At 35.8% G+C, this 10,477-nt stretch overlaps 1 long non-coding RNA gene across 1 annotated transcript in view; it reads right to left on the reverse strand.

The window, feature by feature from the left end:
* LOC131699690 (uncharacterized) overlaps positions 1-9,281 on the reverse strand; it is a 31,355-nt gene extending 22,074 nt beyond the window's left edge. Inside the window, exons 1-2 of the long non-coding RNA XR_009308266.1 lie at positions 9,214-9,281; positions 2,513-2,606 (exon numbers count right to left, since the gene is read on the reverse strand). This is a non-coding gene — a long non-coding RNA (uncharacterized LOC131699690). The remainder of the gene's footprint in view (positions 1-2,512; positions 2,607-9,213) is intronic.
* Positions 9,282-10,477: the final 1,196 nt, after the last annotated feature.

Below are 10,477 nucleotides of genomic sequence, written 5' to 3' on the forward strand. Positions count from 1 at the left end.
TGCCATTGCCTCTTTGAACAGAACCATTGCATTGCCCCATAACCGCACTTCAGTGCCACCGGCGATCATATTGTAAAGGATGTCAACACATATTATTAAAATACAATGTATAGTATTAGAGTATTCCTTTCATGTGCGTGTAAAAGCTGGCTGAATTTCTGTTCAAAGCTGTGTTCAAAGCTGTGATCAAAGCTGCGGCGCATGATGCATTATACTAACTAATAACCAGCTCTCTGACTCCAGGGATTATTATTAGAATGTCAATCTAATGATGCTGATGAGCTAACTATTATTCCCAGCTGTGTGAAGGCAATGTTATGGATAGCTTTAATAGTCTTGTTCATTTTACGTGTGCTGTAGGACATTCGTGCTTATACACTATTATACAACAAACATTGGAGCTGTGTTAGAACACACATGTAGAACCTTTTAGAATGAACATTCTACTATGATGAAAAAAATGCCACAATTAAATATTTATTTTTGACAACAAGTCCATCACTTGATTTATCCTTCTACTCTGTGCACATATATCTACAGTAGCTATCTCTATATCTAATGCAGAATGCTTGCAGCATTGTAGCGTTCTATAATTGCATGAGTGGGTTTGCTAATCACCCGACAAATGCAATTCGGTGATGGTACTTTGCTGACTATAATCTGGATTTTTTATATTAAAAAAAAAGTTAACAATGAAGTCGACTCTTAACTTCAATAAATGTAATATTGTTTTTTTTTTATTTTTTATTCTTTGTCTTTTTTAATGCGTACTTGTCAGCCATGCTAGAGTTTCTGAAGGTGGCGGTATGGCTATAGGGAAACGTTATTTTCTTTGTTCCTTAGGGCTAATCTATTTACATATAGGGCTATATTCTCAAAGCTACTCCATATCGTCATTAGCGCAACATTTGTCTGAAAGGAAAAAAACATTGTATACAATACTAAAACAAACAGGAGATGACTCACAAGCACCCTGATTGCTATTTTAACACACAGACAAAGGTAACTTTTTATTTACTATTTTATAAATATGAAAGTACTTAAACCATTAGGCTGAACAATAACAATAAATTAGTCACGAAAATGCAAGCAGCTACGGCCACACAGATCTCCTGAAACGTGTGATTAATCCTGACAGGTTAAGAACATGTTGGCTGTACTACTCTGCTGAATTTACTTTGCTCTACTTAAAGCCTCACTCTTTTTTTTGACTTTATTCTAACATGCAGCTCTTTCAGGCTTTGCGGCCTTTACTTTCAAAATTTCAAGCGGTTACATATTTAAAACAGATTGAAGGAAAAGCATGCAAGGCTTTGAAGAGTGTATCTGTGATGTAAGGGCTGCACAGAAATGAGATATTAGACTCTTTCTTTACAGAGACCTTCTCAGGATTAGATGGGTGACAGACCGCTGCTTTGCGGTTCCAGACAGGCATACTGAATAATAAAACGTGACGGCTGCCCCAGTGTGCTGCAAGCCTTTCTGATGCTGTTTTCATCTACAGAAATACATTATTAAAGCAGATACATAGAATCATTCTTGTGGTAGACTCATTAAACCTAGGGGGTGATTTGATCTAGGGCATGACGCAGCTGGATTTTGTTTTAGAACATTCGGAAATACACCCGGAGAGCCTAAGCACCCCTTTTTTTAGGTGTAGCCATAGTTACCTGTAGGTGGCTGATTCAAACCGGGGTGATTCTCCACTGCTGTAAAATGTGGTTAAAGATACAGTTTATCCTACTGGGCTATTGGTTGACCAAATCAACTGCCAACAGAAATGTAAGAAAGTCAACAGGATATTGATATAGTTTGTGGTGTTAGTAAAACCAGTGGTAATATGTTGTAGGATTTCCGTGTATAATATGTTAACAAATATGTTATAAGACAGCTAGCCAAACTGGTTGTCTAATTTTCTTCTATTTTGCTTTGTTAGTTTTACAAATGCTTAATGCTGGCATGTTTCAGGGTGGAGGTTATAACTTTTGGAAAATTTGATGGGAGAATAAAAACACTGAAAAAAAAAAAAAAAACATTATATCCCAAAACAGGATTAAATGCAATTTGATTGTTCTGTATTACCGCTATGTGAGCTGTTCAATGCAGAGAAGATATATTCCTGTGTCATTGTATCAGAGGCTGGTTGAAGCAATCCGGGAGGCATTCATGCAATCCCAGCCATGATTGAAGGTAGTGAGGCAAGAAATAATGGGTGATACAATGTAATTAGCTATAACCTCCCAGAGAGAGACTCTAACTAATGGACTAGAAAGGTTTGAAGGAAATTCTCAGAACACAATGTAAAAATAACTGTTACCTAATTAAACTAGGCTTTCTAAGTAAAACCACAAACAACGAGCAAACTAAAGTGTTCAAGGAGAACATGTTCCTTTGGACGTATCTATGAGTTCATTTAAAACAAGAAACTAATGTATTACAGTGTAAGAATCATAATTAAACCTTAATTGACATCCAGTCATTTTTTTAAAAAATTCTAAACAATTTTACTTACCTCAAAAAGTTTCCGTGCTGTGTTCTGATAATGTCTCGTTTTCTTATATTGGAGAGACTTGAGCAATCATTTCATAGATTATCGAAATTAAAAGCTGAAATACAAATATAAAGGTTTTAATGGTTAATGACTAGAGGTATTTCCCTGACTAACTTGCAGGGCGGCTAAGCCGTTTACCTGGCACCGACACAGCACTTACTCTTTTTGTGACTGCTCGGAGACAGAGCACCTCTTCTGCCTCCTTCTACTCAGCAGCCCTGTGCAGACAAGCTGCATGTCTTAAATACCCTGCACCTGACATTAATTTACAATATATATCCGGTGCAGGTGATAATTAAACAATAAACAAATTAAACAAAATGTGCATTCCGCACATGTTTCTCTCGCAGGGAGGTTTTAACCCCCTCCCTGCTGTATCTCATAACCCGCTATCTCACAAAATATATATATATATATATATATATATATATATATATATATATATATATATATATATATATATATATATACCAAAGATGTAAACACAGCCACCAAGCTTTGGAGGAGATCAGTTATACAAAGCTGTTTAGAATTCCGGTAAAGTACTGGAAGTTATTTCAAGTGAACAAGGAAAGTAGGACAATAACAGCAAGGTAACATATCTCACATGTACTGTTTACACGCTTTAATCCTTTAAAGAGTGAGTAGCGGGGTTCAGAAAAATATAACGTCATAAGTCCCCACATGTTGCTATAAATGTTTAAACCTTAAAGGAACAAGTGTTTTTCAGTGGGATGCTCCCCAGGACCAGGATTTTTGTGGCTGTAATTGACTCTCTTCCTATACAAATTCACTAAAATTCAATTTTTTATGGTAGTGATCATGATGATCCTGTTTACACCATCACGGTCCACATTCGTCATCTTGTAACACTATAGAAGACTGTTGAAACATGTGTTAACATTTCATGTAATTTGTGTCTGAAGCAGTAAATAACTGTAGAACTAAAAAAAAACTAAAACAAATAAAAAGCTAGCTTTTAGGTAGGCTATAAAGCTAAACAAATATTTTATAAACAGCTGTTAAATATAATTCTTTAATTTATTTTAATGTTAATGAAAACAAAGGCATGATATTATTATTATTATTATTATTATTATTATTATTATTATTATAAAAGTGGAATCCCGTGATTAAAAAAATAATAATAATTAAAAAAAATCAATCCCAAAATCCTGGGATTGGGATAAGTGTCTGGAATTGGATTCCCTATTCCAACCCTATTAAGTGTGTTCATATCAAAAGAGCAAGTCATTTTTGACTGTCTGATATAAATATCCCCTTTCTACTTTCAACAAAGTAGCTTTTGGATATATTCACTGGCTTATTCTGTCTAGATTCGATACTGCACAAGACACACACAGCATTTTACATCATCCCTGCTCAAGTGTTCAAAGATAACATTTGAGTTTAATACAAAAATAAATAAAAAGCTTATATTTGTAATGCTTGACTTTTGTTGACAATTGTTTTCTGGTTTTGTTTTAAATTGGAAACTTTTGTTTTTCAGAAATATAACCTGTTTTTGGACTCTGGATTTTGAAATCATTTTACACAGCATTTTTAGTTGGTGCATTTGCACTGCCATTAACTAATTTTATTTTATTTTGTTAGTTTTTTTTCCATTTACAGTACTTGGCAGAACTCTAGCCTCTCCTTCAGCAATTAGCCTACTTGGCAGACATTTATTCTCACCTAAACAAGCTCAATTTGGCCTTCAGGGCTTAAGTGCCACTATTTTCAACACACAAGACAAACTCGAATCAGTGATTAAGAAACTACAATTTTGGGCTAGCTGCTTAAAGGGAAATATGGGATGACTGCTTTCCAACACTGCAACACATGACAATATGCAGTTAGATGAGATTGTCAAAGCTGACATCATGAAGCACTTGCAAGAACTTTGAAACTTTTTTCCCCAAAATGGACAATGCAAACGTCTGGATCCGCAATCCACTTGAGGTGTCTGAATCTCTCCCAATCCCTCATCTGTCAGTGCGTGAGCAGGAGAACCTTTTAGATACATCTGCTGACGGTGGTCTTAACTTAGAGTTTGCACGCAAACCTTTGGCAGACTTCTGGGCGCAAAGGATGGAGGAGTACGCGAACCTGACAAAACGAGATGTCAAGTTTATGATGCCCTTCTCCACAACATACCTTTACGAGACTGGATTCTCTGCCCTTATGGCGATCAAGACCAAGTACTGTCGGAGATTAAACGGCAAAACAACTTGCGACTAAAGCTCTCTCTAATTTTCCCTGCCATCACTGAGTGATGAAAAGCAGGCACATCCATCACATTGACAGGTAAGCATGTTTTATTATTTTCAATTAACATCCATAACTACTTAATCTAGTAATTAGAAAAGACTTATTGCTTATTGCTTTTATTTTGTATTATTATTTGTATTATTGAATTTTAATAGTCTGATGAATCTACTGCTGGCTTCCAGTGTCTAGTGTCTCCTTGCTGTTGCTCCTTCTTGTGATATAGAAAAACATAAAGTTGGCAATTTCCTCAGTTTCATGGTATGTATTTTCATTCTTGCCAGAAAGACATATCTTTAAATTTTAGCGTTTCAATGCTTTATTCAGTTAAAGTAGTTAAAAAAATAACGCTACTATTGTTATAATCGTATATCGTGAAATAGTGGGCTCACAACTATTGATTCTTGGAGAGTTATTATTGTTTCATCCCTATATTCTCCACACACATTTTCAAGCCCTCAAACAAATTCAGCCTTTATTTCCTGATCAGTAGTAATATCTATTTTCCATACCTTTTCTATACTTCCTTGGTCTCAGTAATTGTAAACTTGCTGCTGCCATACTAATAATCTGGTTCTGATTTCCATAGCTGCTGTGTCCCAATCAGAATTCTTTGCTTGTCTATATTCACCAGTGATACCAGTTTGACCTGGTGCCCAGTGCATTAAAAATCAAGAGTACATTTGAACACTTATCAAAGTGACTGTCAAACTCACTCAGAATGGCAATCTTCTGCGCTGATTGAGTAACTTGTGTACAGACTGGCTTGCTGAACTGCTTTCGAGCACTGAAACGCTATTCCCCTGGCCTGGGCATAACCTACATTTCTGAGTCCCGCCGCTGCTGCCAACCAATCATGATTGTTACATCTGCTTTTGACCTCTGAATCCCAGTTGTTTGCAATGCTCTATTACTTCACTTCATGAATGCCTGAGCTGCCTCAGCTAGTTGAATTCATAGGATCACCTGAGCAAACGTTAATGGATTGGATTGCGTTGCATCGTTTTTATCTCTCACGGCAGACGTTAGCCAAATTCCATTAATGCCTTGCAGACTGTAACAGCTGTTCATCTTCTACTTGACTTCTCCAAGTCCCAAGTTTCTGAGACTTGCTTCATTTCCATCTGCTTCAATTCCTGCACTGTGCCCTGACCCATTGAGCGGAGCCGATAGCCTGTCTAGAGATCGTTTGTAAAAGCTCTTGGAAAGAGAAACTGCCCTGTACTTTACCTGAGATCCTCTTGATCCGTGATTCCCAATCCCCAGAGCGCCATGCTCTGATCTCTAATTAAAAAGCAGGCTTAATGTTCTGTTTCTCAATGCCCACAGTTTAATGTTCTCTTTCCTGGGGCAATTTATGGCCCTAGTTAATTATATCAGCTCTAGACTCTACCGTATCAGAAGTTCATTATACTGCATGCTATTGTTATTAGGATTAGTTTATTTGGCAGGTGCCTTTATACAAGGCGACTTCCAGGTGTTACAGAGCAAAAACAATATTTAAATACAATAAAGTTTACAGTAAGTGCAACTACTACTATAATACAATATGAGATAAGCAGTAATAAGTTAGGTTTAAAACAATTTGTATCTACAATGTCATCACAGAAGTGCAATGCCGTATGCCTTCTTTGCATGTAAGACAGTGCTAACATCAGCCATCATCAATTATCTCCTGTTTTGCGCTTACTGTTTTTTTGAGTTAGTGGATTCATTATATGGGAGCATGCTATGCCTAAATTATTATTATTTATTTCTTAGCTGACCCATCCAGGGCGACTTACAATTGTTACAAGATATCAAATTATTTTTACATACAATTACATTATTTTTTTACAGATTATTTTTTACATACAATTACCCATTTATAAAGTTGGGTTTTTACTGGAGCAATCTAGGTAAAGTACCTTGCTCAAGGGTACAGCAGCAGTGTCCCCCACCTGGGATTGAACCCACGACCCTCCGGTCAAGAGTCCAGAGCCCTAACCACTAAATCGTTAATTGCTCATAGATGCTTCACTGTCATAGCTGAATATATAAAATAAAAATTATATATATATATATATATATATATATATATATATATATATATATATATATATATATATATATATATATATATATATATATATAATTTTTTTATTTTATTTTACTTTACAGTAACATGCCCCATATGTTTTCTGACTATTCTGGTCAGGAGTAAGAGTAGAAGGCATATTACTGCACCAAAGAACACTGTTGTCTAGAAACCACATTTTTCACTATAGAGTTTAATGTAATCTATGTAGTATAGTAGGGTAGACTGGTATACGGTACAATAGGTGTGCATTACACAAGGATATAATACAAGACTGATCAGTCCTGCTCATAATGCAATGGGTGAGGATATGGTCATATTGTGTGGTGTCGTGCTTCTACCCAAGTTTACAGCACAAAAGATGAGAAGACAGCCCTTACATCAATTGACATGGTCTGTCAATACAATGGCTTAGCTGTAGCTGAACATGGCATTTTACTAATAGGTTTGTTCATTTTTGTTCTTCAGGTTGTTTTTAATTAACTATTAGGCAATTCGAAAAATGGTTTCTTTACACCACCAGACAAATCAAGTGTCAAAAATGCAACTCTGAGGCACTGGCTCTGAGCTCCCCATAATTCAGAGATACAGTATTTACCAACAAAGACTGCACATATAGATGTGATATAGACATATTGTAGCTAACAAAATCATGTGATACATCGTACCTGTCATGCACTTCTATTCCCTGTATAGGTGGTCTCAAATGTGGAGTTTTAAAAGAAACACATGGTATAGTCATGTATGTATTTTCATTTTAAAACATGATATCTGGTAATAAAGGTAAGTGTTCAGTTTTCTTGTTATACCTTCCAGGAAGTCTGTTACTGCTGTACATGCTAGAACATTTCACACCGGCTGTACATTCAGGTATTCAGGTTCAAAGCATCTTACTGGATGCAGAGCCTGTCAGTCACGAGGGGAAGCAGCTGGTTGGTTACTGACTGGAAAGAAAGCCCTGACATTGTTGGACCAGTTTCATTCTCCAGGTGAAATGACCCAGGAAGTGCAGATTTCTTGAACGTAGTGTAGTGCAAGATACCATGTTTCAAAATTAAAATACATGCATTGCTATAGCACGTGTTTCTTTCACAACTGCACATTTGTGATGGTGGTCCACTATGAAAGGCGCTATATAAAATAAATATTGATTGATTGATTGATACAGCAAATAAAAGTGCGTGACTGGTAAGATGTATTGCACATATATGTGCACTCTTTGATAATAAGTACTGTAAACCTGCACATTTGAGGCCTATGTAGTGAAAGGATTATTTTGGTAGCTACAATTAATTTAACTCAAAATGTAATGGTATAAAAATATAGTATTAATACATATCAACATTTCCTCAAAAGCAGTGCTTTTACAACCATTTTTCCAGTGAGGGTGATCCTAGTTATTGTTGGGTTATGACTCTGTTCCTATTTACGATGACATCATCTTTTGTTTGACGGTACTGTAGCCATTTTGATAAGGTCTTGGTTACTGGCCTAGCATTTGGAACTGTTTGAACATGTCCTAGCAATGGATAGTTATGTCCCAGACATAACACAACTGCTGTCTTACTACTGATAAAAAAGAGTTGAGCCTTTAAAAGTAAAAATGGCACTGCTGAAAAGGAATATGGATAAGCAGTGATTGTATTACTTGTTATTATACACAAGCTTTTTTGACTATACTGTGTTAAACAAAGATTCAACCTGATATAAATAAACTTGCTGAACTCACCATGATGAGAACTCAGGGACCTCAGTGGATAAACACATTAGACAGGCGTCTAGTTGTTGTCTGAAGCTTGTGCACTCTGCCATACATCATGGACCCTTTGTCATTGCATTACCAGTACAGATTCTAATAGCTTCTTTACAGTAGCAGCAGACACGATTAATTACCCAGCCAGACATTCAATGAAAAAACTATTTGTTAATCTGCCAAGTGAAAAGCCTTGATAACTACAAATGTAAATATCTAACACAATTTTGCTTCTCGCAATATTGATGCCATCCTCATAAAAAATAATAGATGCACAATCTGTATCCACTGGAAAGAACATGAATTCAACATCATTTTTGTTGGCCTTCAATATATTATTCAACAGATCTAAGCATTCACAAAGTAGCACAATCTAGGGACCACCTCACGCATTGAAAAAATATTCAGATTAAACAGTTAAAACATCACCCCCTGTTTAGAACACAATGTAAAATGTACACAACTTAAACATTAATTAGCAACAAAACAAATAAATAATAATGCACTGAATGATATTAGTGGCTGATATCTCTTAAAGTAATTGTAGCAAACAAAAACAGTTACCTGCAATTTCTCCATCATGCACTATCCATTCATTTTAAAGATCTGAAATGTACAGTTTTGAAACAAACAGACGTTACAGCAAACATGTATTTTCATTTTAAAACATGATATCTGGTAGTACACTCGGGTAAAGAAATCTCTGTTTACAAGCCATGCATTTTAGAGTGTCTTACACTTCCTGGGCCAGTTCACCTGGATAGTGAAATTGTCCCCACCCTCACAGCCTTCCTTCCTGTCAATCAGCTGATTCCCTTATTGACTGACAGGCTGTCAGCCAGTAACATGCTTTGACCTAGACTATACTGCTGAGGTGAAATGACCTACGAAGCGCAAGTAAAAACAGATAACCCAAGAATAAGCCTAGGGCTTGAGAGCTTCCTTTAACCAAAAGTAATAGTAGATACCATGCTTTAAAATGAAAATGCACGTGTACTCTAACATTGGAAGCCTTTGTAGCTAACAGAAGTGCTGACAGTGCTGATTAATGGAATTCATTTGTTAGTTACAATTACTTTAAACAAACTAAAACACATACACATGTAAACTTAACATCCCTACTGGGAGGCATTCTTCATTTATGTCAAAATGTAACATTAAGATGGAAAAAATAATAATATTAAGCCCCTCTTTGTGTAGTCTTATGACATTGTCTAAGTAGGTTCTCGGAGTGCAAAAGGAAATTGTTGCAAGCATGACTAAGTACTGGTTAGCATCATTAAAGATATTTAATAAGTTGTGCTTTGTGTAGTGGATCACAATTAAAACTTATTCATGGTGACTTCACACTGGCATGTATTTCCATTCCTTCTCTCATTAAATCTATATGCTGATAATTGAACAATTAATCTTTTGCTGACTGTGTATACTGTAATACAATACAAACACTGCATCCATCAACAGGGAAATTATTAATAATGGCAGGGGCGAAATTAACCAGACCCCAGTAACTTGATTTACACATGGAAATTGCTGAATTAAATTTACAGTACATTACTTAAAAAAATTTTAAAAAATAAAAAAATTAGCAGTTCCAGCTCATAAGTTAAAATACTACTACTACCAATAACAGTATAATCATTCATTTAATAAAATGAATATGATATCTAACACAATCCAATGCATAATCTGATTAGATGTCAGCAAAGACATGTTCCTGTAGCACTGTAAAGTCATTATAATAAGCTTTTGCCATGTTTAATCTCGAATAGAGAACGATCCAGTTTCTGTCAGCCAATCAGCATACCTGGTGCAGTGACTTCAAAGC

The sequence above is a fragment of the Acipenser ruthenus genome, chromosome 23, assembly GCF_902713425.1.
Source record: "Acipenser ruthenus chromosome 23, fAciRut3.2 maternal haplotype, whole genome shotgun sequence".
NCBI classification, from domain to species: domain Eukaryota; kingdom Metazoa; phylum Chordata; class Actinopteri; order Acipenseriformes; family Acipenseridae; genus Acipenser; species Acipenser ruthenus.